We start from the raw sequence: 18,416 nt of genomic DNA on the forward strand, positions 1-18,416 counted from the left end.
AGGTAGACATCAAGTATGGATATCAGATTAACAAAGTGGCCTCAGGATCTACTCTATTCGATCCAAACATAATATTAACATATATTTAGAAATACTACTAGAAACAGAAAAAAAAATCATGTAGTCAAAAAATAAGGGCCAGAACACATCATGTTTGTATTTGTTAGAAGATATTTTCCTTTAAATTGGCTTTTGTTTTGACATAAAATATGATACACTTGGCTCCGCTATTTTGTCAAATCTAAATCTTCTATAGAAAAATCCTCTTCAATTACAAGACCATTTATAGGTTTTGCTTTCTCTTCAAGACTTGGTACTTTATAAATCTCAGTACTTCATAAACTTCTAAACGATAGTAAATTGTTACTTATCGATCTAAGGATTATTTCTTTTACATGGTTTCTGTGGGATTGGAATAAAATGGAAATACTTAACTTCTGAAGTTTATTGTCAGAAGCACATCTATCTTATTTTCCTATGTAACATCGTTTTAACAATCTAATCTTAGTCTAAAGTAATCTTGTGTTAAATATGCCAAGAATGTATATATCATAAATTCTTTTCTCTAACAAAACTTTTTCATTTTGTTTTCTAAATGTTAAACAGTAGTTTTTTATATAGATGTTAAAATTCATTCATAAAAAAATAATAGAAATTAAATACACTGAAATACCATTCCTCATCTATCAGATTGGCACAAAACTCAAAAATCTGATACCAGGTTATCTGTTGGATAGGCTGTGGTGGAAAAGCATTTTAATGCATTGTTGGTGGGAATGCAAAATGATACAACTCTTATGAGGGAAACTTGACAATTTAAGGCAGATCATATGTCCATTTAAACTTTGGCTTTTTTGGAATCTATTCCAAAAATACATTGCAAAAAATACAAGTGACATGTTTATGAAACTACTCACTGAGAATTATTTGTAGCAATTGAAAGCAATTTAAATGTCTATCAACAGGGGACTGGTTGAAAAACTATGCTACATTGACCAGAGAATTGCAATGTAAAAGATATTGTGACTATAAATACTACAATGACATTATTTAAGGATATACATATACACACACACATACATACACATATATGTATATGTATAAACATATATTTAAATACAATATGTGAACTTTATTTTATAATATGTTTTATTAAATATCCTCATGGATACAACTTAAAAGTTTAGAAAGATATACCATGTTTCTGGATAGGAAATCTCAACTATATATATATATATATATATATACATATATATATATATATTCTAAATTAATTCATGAGTTGATTTAATTACAGGAAATATCATCAGTTTAACTTTTAGAACTAAGAAACTAATTACAGAATTTAGAAGAAATGTTCAGAAGAACAGTTGGGAAACGCAGAAAACCAGTGTGGGGAGCCATCCTACCAAACTTTAAAGCTTATCATAAAGTCTACATAGTTAGAGCATTTTAGTATCAACATGTGAATTGACAGACATACCAATGAAATGAGATAGGAAACCCAGGTTTATACAAAGTGTATTTGGAAATTCAGTGTACAGTAATGAGATCTCAAATAAGTGAGAAAAGGACTTATTAAAAAATTATTGGTATTGGGACAACGACATTGTTTGGAGAAAGAAAGGAAACTGGATCAATTTCTTACCTCTTCATAATGTGTTATAAGTAGACCACATACACAAATGTATAAAAAATCACATTATATAATTACTAGAAAAAAATGAATGAATTGTGAGTGAATGCGTATTATGTGAGTAGAAAAATTTTTCTAATAAATATTCAAAATTCAGTAACACTAATGGAAAATATTTTTAAATTTGATTATATTAAATATTGCATATCTAAACATAAGAAAATAAGAAATATAAATTACAAAAGGCAAAATAAAATTGAAACTTATTTTTAAAAAAGTGATTTCATAACTGTCAAAGTCAATTATTAACATGAACTTACTTTTGTAAATCCAGGTAAAATAGAAATATTATATTTAATACCAATAATTCAAAAGACATTTTTTAAACCAACAAACCTAAACTAGCTTTTATTTACTAAAAATTAATCTTAGATCACATGATCTTAGATCACAATTGAGTTGGTTTTTATATTCTGAGAATTTTAGAGTACTCATTCCTTCCAAGTGCTTACCTTTAAATTAATTTTAACAATACTATCTGGAGGTAGCAATTATTCATATTTACAACACTCACATACAAATTTACCCAGACAGACACAAAGAAACTTTTTAGCTATGAGAAAAACTCACTCGTTTATAAAAGCACATTTGGCTCCAAATTTTGTTTTGAAGGCATTTGCAATTTATACTTGTCCTTGACAAGTCAAATTCCAAATGACCTTCCTCCTTTTAAAATAAGGATGGCCGTTTTTAACACCTCAAAGAATTGGTTTGACACCTAAAGAACATCATAAGTTGATCCCTTTACCTTAATCTTCTTTTTGAAGCTTCAAGAGACCAATTTAATATGCTTGCCATTCATTCTGCCTAATTCTATAGCTGGCTTTTCCTACTTGTACATGAAAAAATCAATTTAGAAGTATCAAAGGATCTTGGTCACATTATTATTGAAAGCTGACTGTCCTGGGGCTTGTCAGCTTCAGACGCACAATCTCCCATGTTTTGTTTTTCCTTTCAGATCTGTAGAGTTTGAACAAACTTCTAGGGGAAACTAGCCATTATGTGCATGTCTCTGGATGAGCCAAATGCGGTCAATATTCCTATAGGACTACTTCTCACCCTAGAGAAAATTTTTCCTCAAACAAGCCCAGAAAATGTTAGTCACCTAAAAATACCCAAGTGAGGGCCAGCAAGAGCTTATGAGACACCACCAGAACTATAACTTTTCTAAGGCAAAGGCCCCTCTCTCAGGGTGAACCCATTCCAGGATACCCCACCCTTTACATAGAACTCTCCCTGGGGCTCTGGTAGGTTTCTTCAGGATGGATTCTGTTATCGTACTGGGCTGCTTGCAGCGCACATCTCTGTCACTCTAGATTTGGTGATCTGCAACGGCTGTCGTTGCCCACATTGGCTATTCAGGTGGGAAACAAGTATCATTTTACATTTGGAGCTAAAGAGAAGTTAAGTCTCTCATTTAACAGAGATTTTATTTGGACTCGCAGTAAGCAATCCAATAAAAATCAGAAATTAAAAGCAGCAATCCATTCTCACTGCTCCCCCTCACCCTTCCCCTTCCCCTGGGTTATCTCATCCCATTTCCATCTTAAGGATTTTCTAAGCTCAAATAGAGTCATGGGCCTATTACTTAAAGCAGAGAGGCCCCGGGATTCTAAGAGGACACTCACCCAAGTTCACTCAGTGCAAAGTGGGGTCAGTGTACCTAGCACTGGGTCTGGGACCACAGTGTGGCCCTGAGTGGACTTCATTGGAATCTCGCTGACTATGCCAAATAAATGTAGATGTAAGAATGTTGAAACTTGTAGAGAATTTTTATAAGTTTATTTAGGCCAAAACTGATGACAGTTGCTGGAAAGGAAGACCTCAAATGCTCTTCAGGATATATTTTTAAGTGTGTGTGTGTGTGTGTGTGTGTGTGTGTGTGTGTGTGTTGGGGGGAGGTACTAAGGTGGAAAAAATGCAGAAAAAACAATATAAAGGTAAACTTAAGAATAAAAAACAAGAATAATGGTTACCCCTAGGGGATGAGAGGAAGTAGGATGGACACTACAGGGTTAAAAGTTAAAAATCTCAGAACATAAATTTCCTTTGAAGACTTATTTTGGAATATTGCAAATGTTTTAAATTATTAGAAAATAAATTAACATTTAAAAAAGCAGTCTCAAAAAATCAGAATAAAAATAAAAGAAACCTGTGTATTGAGTTGGAGGCACAGCCTCCTAGATGAACTACTTACAATGACTCTAAAACATAATAACTTAACATATTCTCAATGGGATATAATTCGAAGATAAAAAAAACTGCAAACATTATTAAATGATTTTTAGTAAATGATGATATGATATTGTTGATGATAGTATTGGTATTGTAATTCTGAATTTGTGCAGGTATATTGAGGGAGAAAGCAAATGAGTAATTATGTTTGTTATTGAAAACTAGGATTTTTTCTTTTCCCTAAGGAGAAAGAAATACAGATATCAGCTCAATAAAGTAAGTAAAAACTCTACATAGCAAAGACAAATTACAAATATCATTTATAAACTTAAATCTTTCTAATTCATTTTCAGAAATCTATTCAAATGTACCAATCATAGGTGAGAATAGGATTTGAAAAAATTGATCTCTATGAAAATATGAATATATTTAAAATTTCTAAGAAAAACTCAAGTACTAAGTTTAGTATTTTATTTCTGAATGTTGCTTCTAGACCTTAAGGATACAGTATATATATATTTTTAATTTGTGAAAAATGACAAGTTTAGTTCTAAGTAAAAATGTACTTTAGAAACTATATTTAAAACTCTTTTCCAATGTTCAATACAAGTATTATTGTTGGAGTAAAATATACTTTTAAACGGGAGCAATAATTATAGAAATTTCTAAGGAATAGAGAAGTTTGCGATATAAGCTAAAACAGAAATGGGTAATGTGGTAATTAAGAACTGCTCAGATAATTCGCTATTTAAATTGAGTCACATTTACTAATGAACTACCATTAATAAATATTTTCCTGTTGGAAAATGCATTCAAGTTCTTAAATTATGGTGTAATAATGTATTAAATGATACCTTAGGGAAAAATTAAAGCTTTAAAGTGAGTCATACAAACTATAAGTTGATTTAAGTATGTAAAATTTCATTAAAAATTTTTAAAAAGTCCTTTTCATATGTATATAATCTTATGGTTAATTTTCAGTTTATTGTACAATGTCATGTTATTAGTATATTACATTTTGTTTCATAATTATTTAGCACTTAAGGTCAAATGACATAATCCATGTGAAACAAGAAATTCTATTACGACAGTAGCGTATTAGAATAACTATAGGTACTATCTTTTCTATTTCCGATTCTCCGAATGTTCATTAATTGTACAGGCATATCACCTAAATTTTATGAGTCCTCTTCTATATTTAAATAAAATAAAAAAAATTATTCCCTAACTATATAGACTCTTCACTTATACATCGACTCTTTATTTTTACATATTCCTTTCATAGACAAATATCCGCACTTTATATAGTTGTAAAATATACATAATTTTATATAATTCTATTTTAACCATATCTTGTAAATTTTATCCCATATTTTGAAATAGCCTCCATAATTATTACTTTAATGACTAAAATATTCAACTATGTTGATACTTTATCAAGTTTTTCCTTTAATGTTGGATGTCGAAGTTTCCAGTATTGTCCTGTATTTTGTCCTGTTAGAGTTTTCTTATTTTATAGACATATTTTTTATTTTGTTAAATCACTTTTAGAGAAAATTGTTTCATATATTTTGGATTTTCTGAGTCATATTATATATGAATATATTGCTTTTGAAGACAGCTATCAACATACAGTAGGCACGTATTTTAAATAGTTAATGAGTTAAAGCAGAGGATGTGAAAAACAATTTATAGGTCAATATATACTCCAAATGCTGTATCTTCTGTTTTCAGAGAGGAACAACACTATATAAAATTTCATTTTAAAATAAGGCTTTAATACATAAAACTTCAAGGGTTTGTTTTAAATATATTTAATGAGTTCATTTTCTTAATAACCCAAATTTATATAACATCTGAATTTGGCATATTGTGACAACACTGTAGTACCAACAAATATAAATTGGAAAATATAGTTATTCCTTCACATTAAAAAAACTGATTTTAGAACACAGGACAACTATTGATTTTTAAAAATAAATTTATATATTTATTTTAATAAGTTTCAAATATACAGTACATTAGTTATACATTTATATAGTTTATAAAATGATCCCCCTAATTGCTCCTTCTCTCCTATGGTTTTCCACCTAGCCAATATATTAATGCTAACTGCATTTCCTATTGATTTTTAATCAGGATTTTTAAAAGTCAGAGAAGAAAAGAAATAAGCAGGGAAAAAATATCTCCTAGAGTTACTCAGATCAGAGGCTAACTGAAAGATTTGGACTTTGAATAATGTTTCCTGAGTAAGAATTATATATGCAGTATAGTTTTCAGTAGAATTATATTTCTGATATATATCCTTTCTTAAGTCTTCAAAATCTTAGCTTTGACATTCAAAATAAATGATTGTTTAATAGATACCACATTCTTGAAAACAATTTTAATACAGACCTTTCTCTTAAACTTATGTGGAGATACCTGAAGAAATATAAATTGTTCTAATTATTTTACTCCTGATTAATCTATGGTATTCTCTCCATTTTAAAGATGAGAAAGCTAAAGCTCAGAGGAGTCAGCAATAGTTTCATGTTAAGATGTAAAGGTGAATTTTGATATTAACTCAGAATGTCAAAAAAAATAACATTTTGTTATATTTCCTCTTAAAATTAATCTTACTTAATGTTGTAATATGTACAAATTAAAATCTTTGCTCAAAACTAGAATCAAGAAATGAGACAATGTTACAAATATCCTCGTTGCCATTGAATGTTGTTTTTTTTGTGTATTTTTCTTTTTTTTTGTTTTTTGCATGTTTCATTTCAGCCTACATACATATGTGCACGTATATTTATATTGCTGATAAGCATAACGTGAATAAAATTTTGCATCTTATTTTTTCATTTAACATTAAGCCTTACATATTTCCATGTTGCTATAAAAATTTTTGCACTTATAATTTTAATGGTTGCATAATATTCTCTCAAGTAGAAGTAGTATAAATCAGCTAATTTTCTCATTCTCTTTGGACATTTCATTTATTTCCTATTTAATTTGCAATTAAAAATAATATAGCAACCATCATCTTGTGTATGTGGTGCTATCTTTCTTTTTCTCTCACCATTTATTTTTTCATATGCAATGCTCCTCCGTGATACAGTTCTCAGTTTGCTGTAGTAGTTCCTCAGATATTCCTCAGTGGTCGATAGATGACAATATTTCTGAGTCAGTTCATGTCCAAAGCTATCTTTGTTTTCCTCTTCATTAAATATTAACTTAGATGGCTATTGATTTTTGGTTGAAAGCTGCCATGCCCAAATATATGGCAATACCACATTTAAGGAAAAGTCTCTCAGTGAGAAGGTAGTTTAAAAGTTTTCAGTCAATGAATATACGGTTCTATACATGGAAGCAAAATTGGTCATGTATATTTATAATATTTAATTTTATCATTTTTTTAAAAGCCAGTTTATTCATTTTTTTATACTATATATATAACATTTTTTAATATTTTTAAATTTCCCCCCTCCCGCTTCTCCCCTCCTTCCTGGTCCATTGTCCATGTCCATGAGTCTCTGTTTGTCCTGTTCATTTGTTGTTTTTAGGTTTATATCCAATATATGTGACATCATGTGATTTTCAACCTTTTCTATCTGGCTTATTTTGCTTAGTATGATTATTTCAAGGTCCATCTGTGTTGTCACAAATAACAGTATTTCATCTCTTCTTAAAGCTGAGTAATATTTCATTGTATATATGTACCACTGCATCTTTAGCCAATCATAGGACACTTTGATTGCTTCCATGTCATGGCCACTGTGAATAATGCTGCTATGAACATCGGTTTGCAAATATCTTTTTGAATGCGACTTTTCAAGTCTTTGGGGTAAAACTCAGTAGAGGGATTGTTGGATCACATGGTAGATCAATTCTCAGTTTTTTGAGAAATCTCCATATCACTTTCCATTGTGGCCATACCAATTTGCAGTCCCGCCAGGAGTGTATGAGGGTTCCTATTTCTCCACATCCTCTCCAACATTTGTTATTACTTATTCTGCTGATTATAGTCATGCTAACAGGTGTGTGATGGTATCTCACTGTGGTTTTGATTTGCATTTCCCTAATAGCTAGTGATGTTGAGCATCTTTTCATATATTTTTTGGCCATTTGTCTGTCCTCTAGGAAGAAGTGTCTGTTCAGGCCCTCTGCCCATTTTTTAATTGGATCGTTTGTTTTCTTGTTGTTATTTAGTCATATGAGTTTTTTTTTTTTTTTTTTTTTTTTTGGTATATTTTGGATATTAGGCCCTTATTGGAAGTGTTACTTGGAAATATATTTTCCCATTTGGGTGATTGTCTCTTTACCTTGTTGACAAATTGTTTTGCTGAGCAGAAGCTTTTTAGTTTGATGTAGTCTCATTCATTTATTTTTGCCCTTACTTCCCTTGTCTTTGAGGTCAAATTCATAAAATCCTCTTTAAGCTCAAGGTCATCGAGTTTAGTTCCTATGTTTTCTTCTATGCATTTTATTGTTTCAAGTCTTATATTCAGGTCCTTAATACATTTGAGTTAATTTTGGTGTGGAGTGATAGACAATAGTCTAGTTTCATTCTTTTGTAGGTGGCTTACCAGTTTTCCCAGCACCACTTATTGAAGAGGCTTTCCTTTCTCCACTGTATGTTTTTGGTGTTTTTGTCAAAAACGATTTGTCCATATAAATATGGGTTTATTTCTGGACTCTCGATTATGGTCCACTTGTCTGTGCGTCTGTTTTTCCGCAAATATCATGTCATTTTGATTACTGTTGCTTTGTAGTATAATTTGAAGTCAAGCAGAGTGATGCCTCCAGCCTTGTTCTTTTTCCTAAGGATGGTTTTGGCAATTTAGGGTCTTTCGTGCTTCCATACAAATTTGATGATATTTTGTTCTATTTACTTAAAAATGCTGATGAGATGTTGATGGGGATTGTATTAAATCTGTATAATTCTTTAGGTAATATGATTATTTTAACTATGTTGATTCTTCCAATCCAAGAACATGGAATATCTTTCCATTTTTTTGTATCTTCTTCGATTTTTTTAAACAGGGTCTTATAGTTTTCATTATATAGATCCCTCACATGTTTTGTTAGATTTATTCCTAGGTATTTTTCTGTTGTTGTTGCAATTGCACAAGGAATTGTTTTTTCCATTTCTTTTTTCTGATACTGTTTTTAGAGTATAAGAATGCTATGGATTTTTGAACATTGATTTTGTATCCAGGGACTTTACTGTATTTGCTTATTGTATCTAGTAGTGTTCTTGTGGAGTCTTTAGGGTTTTCTATATAGAGAATCATATTATCTGCACATAGTGACAATTTGACTTCTTCATTTCCTATTTGGATGCTTTTTATATTTTTCTCTTGCCTGATTGCACTCTCTAGGTCCTCCAATATTATATTGAATAACAGTTGCGATAGTGGACAGCCTTGCCTTGTTCCTGATCTTAGTAAGAAGGGTTTTAGTTTTTCACTATTAAGTATAATGTTGGCTGAGGGCTTGTTATATATGGCCTTTATTATGTTAAGATATTTTCCTTCTATACCGATTTTGTTAAGTGTTTTGATCATAAATGGATGCTGTATCTTATCGAAGGCTTTTTCTGCATCTATTGATATGATCGTATGATATTATTTTTTAATTTGTTTATGTGGTGTCTCACATTAATTGATTTGCATATGCTGAATCATCTCTGTGCCCTTCAACCCATCCTTAATAGCTGATTATTTACTTCTTGCTTCAGCAGTTGCAGTGAAAAAAATATACATATTACTACTTCACAAGGCTGTCCATTCCTTTTTGAAACTCTCTAATTTTTAAAATGGGATCATTTTTTTTTTTTCCTGAAATTCCACCTAGGTCCTAGTTCTGATCTTTAACATAAAATTAGGTCTTCCACTTTGCTCACTTATCATCCCCTTTCTTTTTTCTTTTTTCTTCTTTCTCTTCCTATCTCTTTTTATTCCTTCATCTCTATTTTTATTTCCATTCTGAGTGCTTTTCCTTCTCTCTCTTCTTTATCCTTTTCCTTTCTTTTCTACTTTGTTCCTCTTTCTAGAAAGCTATGTGTGTGTGTTTGCGTGCGTGCATGCGTGTGTGTGTGTGTGTGTGTGTGTGTGTGTGTGTGTGTTGTGTGTGCAGGTGGTGGATGGTGGGGGCTTAAGGAAAATACAATCAACAACATGATAAAATGTAAATAAAGAACAATAACATAATAAATAAAAAATATATACCAGAAAGTACAAATCAGAACAGACTTTAAAGACTATATTATTTTCCTCTTTTCTTTGATAATGAGCAAACAAATGTGACTGGAAAGTTTAAATTAAGGATTTTGAGATGGGGGGATTATCCTGGATTATTCAGGGGGCCCAATGTGTTCACAAGTGTCCTTATAAGGGATGCAGGAGAAGAATTGCTATGGAAGAGAAGGCTGCGAGAGAGGGAATGTAGAAGTTGGAACAGGGAAGGAATGGATTCTCCCTGGAGTCTCCAGAAGGAACCAACACTTTTGTCACCTGTATTTAAGCCCTGAATGAATCATTTGGTCTTCTGACATACAGAACTGTAAGATAAAACATGTGTTGTTTTGAGACAATAAGTTTGTGGTAATTTGTTATGGCAACAATAGGAAGCTTACAATAGTTCTACCGATTTATTTTGAAATGCTTTAATTTTAGATATACTTATGGTTAAGTGGGGAAAGTGAGTAAGTTTTAAACAATAAGTTTCTAAAGCAGTGATAAAAAAGTCATCTATTTAATTACCTAACTAATTTGATACATTTATTACATTTAAAAAGTATTCAACCTGTTTTTAAAAATATTTTAAATAAACTTTTCATACAAATTTTCCTTATTTAATCTATATTCTGTCAGGTTTTTCTTTTCTTTACCTTTCTTATTAGAAAAAAAAAAAGATTTTCCTTTCTAATTATATCACCTTAAGTTATAGATGATACAGGACTAATTTCCACCCCTACTAGCCCCAGTTTTTCCTCACTGTTAATATTATTCTATTAAAAAAAAAAAAACCTTTAGTTTTGAATTTCAGGCACAAAAAATATTAACATCAAGTAACACAAAGCTTTTTCACTCTTTCTACTTTTTCTTGCCATGCCTATATGATGCGGGCAGTAGCTTGACAAGATATTAGTGAAAAATGTGTGGAAATATTTGCACAGAAAACTCACTACCTGTAGAGGCCACAGAGAAAAATCACTTTATTAATGAAGAATCAAAATGACACAACATCACCAATACTTAATTATACAGAGTAAGACCTGGAGCATTATCTTTAAAATTCTTTACAGCATAATCTGTGACTTCTTGATTTCTACTTTATTAGTCTTATGACTGGCTCATTTAATGTGCTCACTGTTAAGCTTGTCTTTAGGCTGCTGTTTTCAGTAATTTATATCATATGCTTCTACTGATTATATAATTCCAGAGGCTCTTGAGAGACTTTATATGACAGATGCTATAAAATTCAATTTCCTTGAAATATAAGGGGGAAAAAATATCCCCAAATTAGTCCAGTCTGAAATTCTGCTGACCTTATTGTTACCTGTCAAGGTGTGGTAAAAAATACATGTTATACCAGTATTTTCTAGAAATTTAACACTTTATTCACCAAAATCTAAGAAAGTTGGCCTGGCCCTGGAAAAAAATCAAGAATTTGTCCCTTCTCTTCTTAGCTGCAAACAATTTTCTTATTCATAACATCCTATCACATTAAAATCAAGAATATTAGTTTCTAGTAATTCTTCTATGTAAAAGTACTATTATTTGAACTTTGTATAAATTATTTATGGGAATGATATAAATAGATTTTAAATATAATACCCTCATTTTATTTGAATATAATTAGTCACTTCAGGGCCTCAGTTGATTCTTCAAATAGTTAGCATCTTGTTCCAGGAATAGAAAAATATGAGCCAACTTAAATGCTATAAAAAAATCCTATTACCATTAAGAAGAAAATCATTTATAAGTAAATGTCTAAAATCACCTAACTAATAATGTGGAAAGGAAGCAACAAAGTGGTAAAGCTTGAAAAAATATAAAATTTTAATATAATATAATGAATGGATAAAGTTTTACTCACAAATTTTGTTGCTTCATTAAAAAATTTTAGACACATAAGAAATTCATATAATAGATTTTAATTGGTCTGTTTTAAAAATGATGTCGATATATAGACATGGGAAAATAAGCACAGTATATAAATGACAAAAATAAGTTACAAAATAACATGCATGCCACGATTCAATATTTTTTTTATAAATAGCAAACAGCCTAAAATTGTATAAGCAAATTGTATCACTAATAAGACCATATTGGAAGATTTGGGAATGGATGATGAAAGAGATAATGACACAGTTCCTCTACCAAATGTTAATTCAGCAATATTAGAAAAGGTCATTTATGGTGCACCCACAACAAAGAGGATGATGAGAATAAAGAAAAATGAACAGACCCCATTTGGGACTACGAATTTCTGAAAGTTGACCAAGGAATACTTTTTGAACTTATTCTGGCTGCAAACTACTTAGACATCAAAGGATTGCTTGATGCTGCGTGCAAGACTGTTGCCATTACGATATAGGGGAAAACTCATGAGGAGATTATAGTAAGACCTTCAATATCAAAAGTGACTTTACTGAAGAAGAGGAAGCCCGGGTACACAAAAAGAATCGGTGGTGGGAAGAGAACTGAAATGTGCTCGATACTGCAATGCTGTAAGGATTGTTCCAAGTACTACTTGCCTGCTCTGTTTATAACTGTTAATAGACAAACAGTAAACAAATGCAGCAGCAAATGAATCGTATTAGCAGAATACTGTCCTAATTGCAAATGTAGTTCAAGTACAAATTTCAAAGCTTTGGCTAAATTACTTCTAGTGTGATCAAAAGTTTCTTTTTGCCTTGCTGTGAATAAAAATGAACTGTGGGTTCTCTATTAAATATATATAAACACATATGTATATTTACTATATATATATATAAATAATATATCTACATATATGTTATTTAGAATAGCATTAAACTCTCAAGAGCAGTTTATCATGCCAGCCTAGTAAAACAACATGTAACAAGAGCAAAACAGAAATAACCTAATTGTCCAATAGTTATGGATTTTTAAAAAATTAAATTTATTGGGTGACAAAGGTTAATAAAATTATATAGGTTTCAAATGTACAATTCAATCATACATCCTATGGATATTATATTTTGTGTTCACCATACAAAGTTAAATTTTCTTATGTAGACAACAGTTTAGTAGTTACCAGTGGAAAGGAGGGAGAAGGAGAGGTAGGTAAGAATAAAAAGGACCAAATAAATGGCATGAGAAGATACATATTTTTAAATTACAATAACAAATTATTATATTGTCCCTAATTTTAAAAGTAATTTTAAAAGAAATATGATTTTATTTTAAAGAGCTTAACTAATCTTAGTCTAGGTCATACTCTATTTTCAAGATTGTTTCAAAAATATAATTTAAAATGTTAATACATTTTAGAAAGCTAAGCCTAAACATGAATATATTTATAAGCTATGACCACAAAGTAATACATGTGGCTTATGAAGAATTCATTAAATTTTAGACTTTCTATGTACTTTTTTTATCACCCTTGAACTTATATGATAAAAAACTGCAGAGAAAGCTAACTGAAAGAATATTAATTTCATAAATAATTTAAACCAAGAAGCTTTATGAAAATTAATCATTTAAGTATTATGGATCTGCTTTTTTGATGTCTCAAGAAGGGGAAAATGTCTTTTTTTTATCTGTTGGGCCCCTAAATTGCATTAACAGGTGAGAAAATTTCAGTCACATTTTGGGGCTGTGAAACAGTGCATAGATAACCTTGGAAATTATAGAAGAGGGAGTCACATTTAAGGACTTTCATTCATAATATAAGATAAATAGTAGCAATTACCTTTTTTTCCCTTAAGACAGAACCTAGACTAGCTTGAGATTTCTTGATCATCAGATGAAATTTCTTTTGATGTCTGAACTCCTGAAACATTTGTCTGTTCCTCATGACATTTAGCAATTGACTGTGTTTATCTTAAGCTCTTGCTATTCTTCTTTACAGAATATATAATTATATGTTGCACTTAACTTTTCAATTCACAGGCTCTTTCACATTCATTAAATCACTTAATATACATTGTAATTTGTAGGTACGATTATTCTGATTTTAAAGATTAAGAAACAGGATCAGACTGGAACCAACTTAAGGTTACAAAAAAGGTAAGGGGCAGATTCCAGAGTGAGTCTAGTCCTTACAGTCTATACCCCAGTGACTGTGGCACATATGATGATCTGAACTAGTACGGTGTTATGCAAACACATTAGGAAACTTTTATACAAATATATCTTTTATCCAAAACTTGTTTAAATCTTTTTTCAAGACTTATCAGATAATTGTCCATTCCTTGGTTTTGTTCAGTAAATCTTTTCTGTAATCATATGAGCACTGTCCAATTAATTAATATACTCTGTGTATATGACTCATTTTTATCAGTGTAGAATTAATTAATGTAAGATAATAATAATATATATAATTAATAATAATATAATAATAAACCAGAAAATGAGGAAATATTATTGCAAAGCATTAAGAGTTTGAACATATGGTATAGAAAATGGAAATTATACTATAATTTAATTAGTAGTATTTTATAATAATAAAATCCATCTTGGATTAGTTTCTTGAATTGTCAATATTTTCATTATTTAACTGTCTCACTGAAAATGTATTTGGATTGAGAAATAAAAGCAAAACAAAAAATATTCTAATTATTGAGAGTGCTCCTAATATCGAGTGCCTTTTTACTAATTCTAAACCCATTTTCATTATCCCCACATCTGCTCCACTTCATAAGCTATGCTCTTACTTTCCCTAGCCACAATTTGATACCTATTGGTTCATAAAATTCTTCTGGATTCCATAGAATTTGTAGAATATAACTCTAAGATTCTATCTACGTGTGTGTGTGTGTGTGTGTGTGTGTGTGTGTGTGTGTGTGTGTGTGTATTTAATGCCTATAGCACCTGGTATTTCTAGGTGGTCTCCCATTCAAATACTAACCAGGTCTGACCCTGCTTAGCTTCCAAGATCAGACGAGATCAGGCATGTTCAAGGTAGCATGGCCATAGACTATATTTTTTCTGTATAACCTAGCTGAAAAATATTTTAAAAGCTATGTTTTGTTTTCTCTATTATTTTTTGACAGTGAAAGCGATATTCACAATTTGTGTGTGTGTGCGTGCGTGCGTGCGTGCGTGTGTGTGTATTTCCAGGAAGTACAGAAAGAGAAAAAGTACTCATACTGCTGGGCACTGGATGGAATATTGAATGATCCTGTCACACTGATTCAAGAAGATGCATGTGTATTTCTGCCAATTCACCAAAAATGGGACTGTGAAACTGCTTTTGTTCTCTCTTTAAAGAAATAATGCAATGCAACAGCAGATTCATTGGCATTGTTTCTAGTTCAAGCCAAGAGGAATAAATCTCGATTCTTCCTTGATGGAAGCTGTCTTTGCATAGGAAAAGTAGCCAGGTGCTCCCACAGCTGCCTTGAAACATTCATGGTTTCCTGAGGATATGGGTGATATTGTTGTCATCATTGACCAAATAGCAGTGTAAATCTCTGTTGTAAAATAACACCTGGCTGGGCCCTGTATTTTCCTCTCATTTTCTCTAGTTAGTAATTGTCTTTTACAAATCACTGACTGCATGCAGAGAAGCTTGTGTTTTCTCATATTGGCTGCTAGCTCATAATTTCTACTTCATGTTCTCACAGTAGCTTCAAAGGCATTCAGTGCATATGTTACACTTTTTGCCCCTGATTTTTGTGACTCCTTGTTAACAAACCAAATTGTATTGTTCTATATTTATTGCAGAAGGTAATGGGATTTTTAAAACTATAAGTGATCTAATTATTATCATTCACAATGAATAATGCAAATCATTGCCACATTTTATATTTTACTTAAAATGCAACATAATGTGCCAAATGAACTATTTTTTTTTCTTTTTCTAAAATTCCATTTCTAGAGGAAACAGTGTATGGACAAAACTCAATTATTTTAGTCTACACATTTTCAAGATGAGTTTAAACAACCAAGTATTATTTATTTTCTTAGTATTAATTACAATTAATTATAGATTATACATAAAAATACATAAAATGTAACGTTACTTAAAAAAACACCAAATATTGGGATTCAGCAACATGCAATTTCTGAATATTAGAATTCAAAGTCAGTATAAGGGAAATAATAGAAAAATAAGGAAAAAGAAAGATCTGATGTTGCAATGCTGACATTAGCTGACACACGCTATCATGACCATATCAATGGTCTACAGTTGATACTCTTCTATCTGGATAATGTCTATGCTATAAAATTTTTAAGTATTTGAGTGTCAGCCTTAAGGTTTGTACTATTGTCCTTAATAATTTTAGAATTATGTCATTTACTATAATTCTTATCATGGTCTTCTGTTTTGCCTTAAGTAATCAATTTCAATTGATGGGCAGTTTTTTAAATTATGTATATGTTAATTTGTATATATTTATCTTTGCCGCCTTTAGTCACATAATTTCGCCTGCTTCATAGGGAAGACAAATTTTCGCTCAAAGACAACTAGTCTATTAGGTTAAAAATTGCTCCACATCATAAGTCCACTAAAAAATGACCTATGTTTATTGAATATTTTGTTTCTCAGATACCCACAATGATGTTTCTGTGCCAGAAGCTGTGCTTTGGAAAAACTTGAGAATAATTTGCTGTGATCACTTTTTTTTTTTTTAGCTTTAGTCACTATCTCCCCACATTCTGGTTTATTCTACTGCCTTCTGAACTTTATGTATGCCATTGTCTATTGAGTTTTGAAGAGATCCAGAATATATCACTATTTTTTTTCTTTCAAATTCTACTTGTCTAAAAGCAGAGCCTCCCTCAAAATTCAACTGTCATAAATCCCTTCCCCAGGAATTTTGCAACCAGGGAGAACTGAGTCCTAGCTCCAGGAAGGAGAAGTTAGCACCAGCATAAGAAATCAACTAAACAGACATTGTCAAAAAACTACGCCTTCCATCTATTCTTCTAAGGTCCCATTTATCTTTTCTAAAAGTCATTTGATTTCCCATAAATAACTTTGTCCCTCTCCCTCCCACCTGTTAAGATGTGTTATAAGTCCTAAATTCTAATCATCTAAGTCATTTTTTTCTGTGAACTCCTATTTATATACATGAATAAAAATTTGTCTTTCTCTTGGTAATTTGTACTTTGTAAATTTAATTTACAGACCTCCAAACAATGAACAAAAGAGAGCAGAGGAATTTTTTTTTCCTTGACTGTTTCAACACCGTGGGCGTGGCTTCAATGTCAGTAGTATAGAGATGCTCCTCAACTTATCTTGGGGTTATGCCCCAATAAATCTATCTTAAGTTGAAAATATCATAAGTTGAAATTGCACTTAATATACTTAACTTACCAAACATCATAGCTTAGCTAAGCCTACCTTAAACGTGCTCAGAACACTTACATTAGTCTACACTGGAACAAAATCATCTAACACAAAGACTGTTTTATAATAAAGTTTTATCTGTCGCATGTGATTTACTGTGCATGTTGCTTCTGCACTATTGTAAACTCAAAAAATTGTTAAGTTGAACCATTGCAAGTCAGGAACTATCTGTAATTGTGGATGATATTGTTGATTCAGATGTTTTTTCATGAGAGTACGACTGAAATGATGTGCCATTTTATGGTAATGTATAGGAAAGTTTAGATAAAAGGATATTGGCAAGGAACTAGAGAGAACTCATTTAGAGCACACAGTCTAGGGAGCAAAGATCTATAGCGGATCTTTGAAATAAACCTGGGTCTAAATTTATCACCTCTTTTTTCCTTTTTTCTTTTGGGCTTTTCTCACCTAGGTTCATACTATATCTTATTACAGACTCTTTTATAATACTGTTTTGTGATAGGAGTACATTTAAATAGTTATAGATAGATTTATTAGTATATGAGTAATCTTGATATGCAATTAATGTTGAAACATTTACATTAGTCATCTTCTTGTTGCTGTCCATCATTATGAGAGATTTTGTACCACACATTGCTAGCCCAGAAGATCAAAATTCAAAATCAGAAGTACAGTTTCGACTGAATGCATATCGCTTTCACATCATCATAAAGTCGAAAAATCATAAGTCGAACCATCATAACTCAGGACCACATGTAGTGAAGACAGTCATATAATATGCCTTCCTTAACTTAATTGATTAAGGAAACACTTTTTTGAATAGTATATTATAGGACTAATCATTTTCAGAAATATTTTGGGGACTGTTGATCTAGAAAACGAGGCCAGAAAATTCAAACATTTATTCAAACTAATATACATTTTTGGAATTCTCCAGATTACATTAATTGTATATCATCAAACATACATAAATCTCATGTCACCCACTGGTACCTGATTAATTGAGAACACTAGACTAGACATAATGTCAGTATGCTAGAATTTAATTAAC

The 18,416-nt window shown here is 30.9% G+C and overlaps 1 protein-coding gene and 1 pseudogene across 1 annotated transcript in view; both read right to left on the reverse strand.

The window, feature by feature from the left end:
- Positions 1-18,416, reverse strand: part of EPHA6 (EPH receptor A6) — a 795,422-nt gene that overhangs the window by 313,069 nt on the left and 463,937 nt on the right.
- LOC118602279 lies at positions 14,908-15,026 on the reverse strand (annotated as a pseudogene).

This window comes from Rousettus aegyptiacus, unplaced genomic scaffold (genome assembly GCF_014176215.1).
Source record: "Rousettus aegyptiacus isolate mRouAeg1 unplaced genomic scaffold, mRouAeg1.p scaffold_m13_p_4, whole genome shotgun sequence".
NCBI classification, from domain to species: domain Eukaryota; kingdom Metazoa; phylum Chordata; class Mammalia; order Chiroptera; family Pteropodidae; genus Rousettus; species Rousettus aegyptiacus.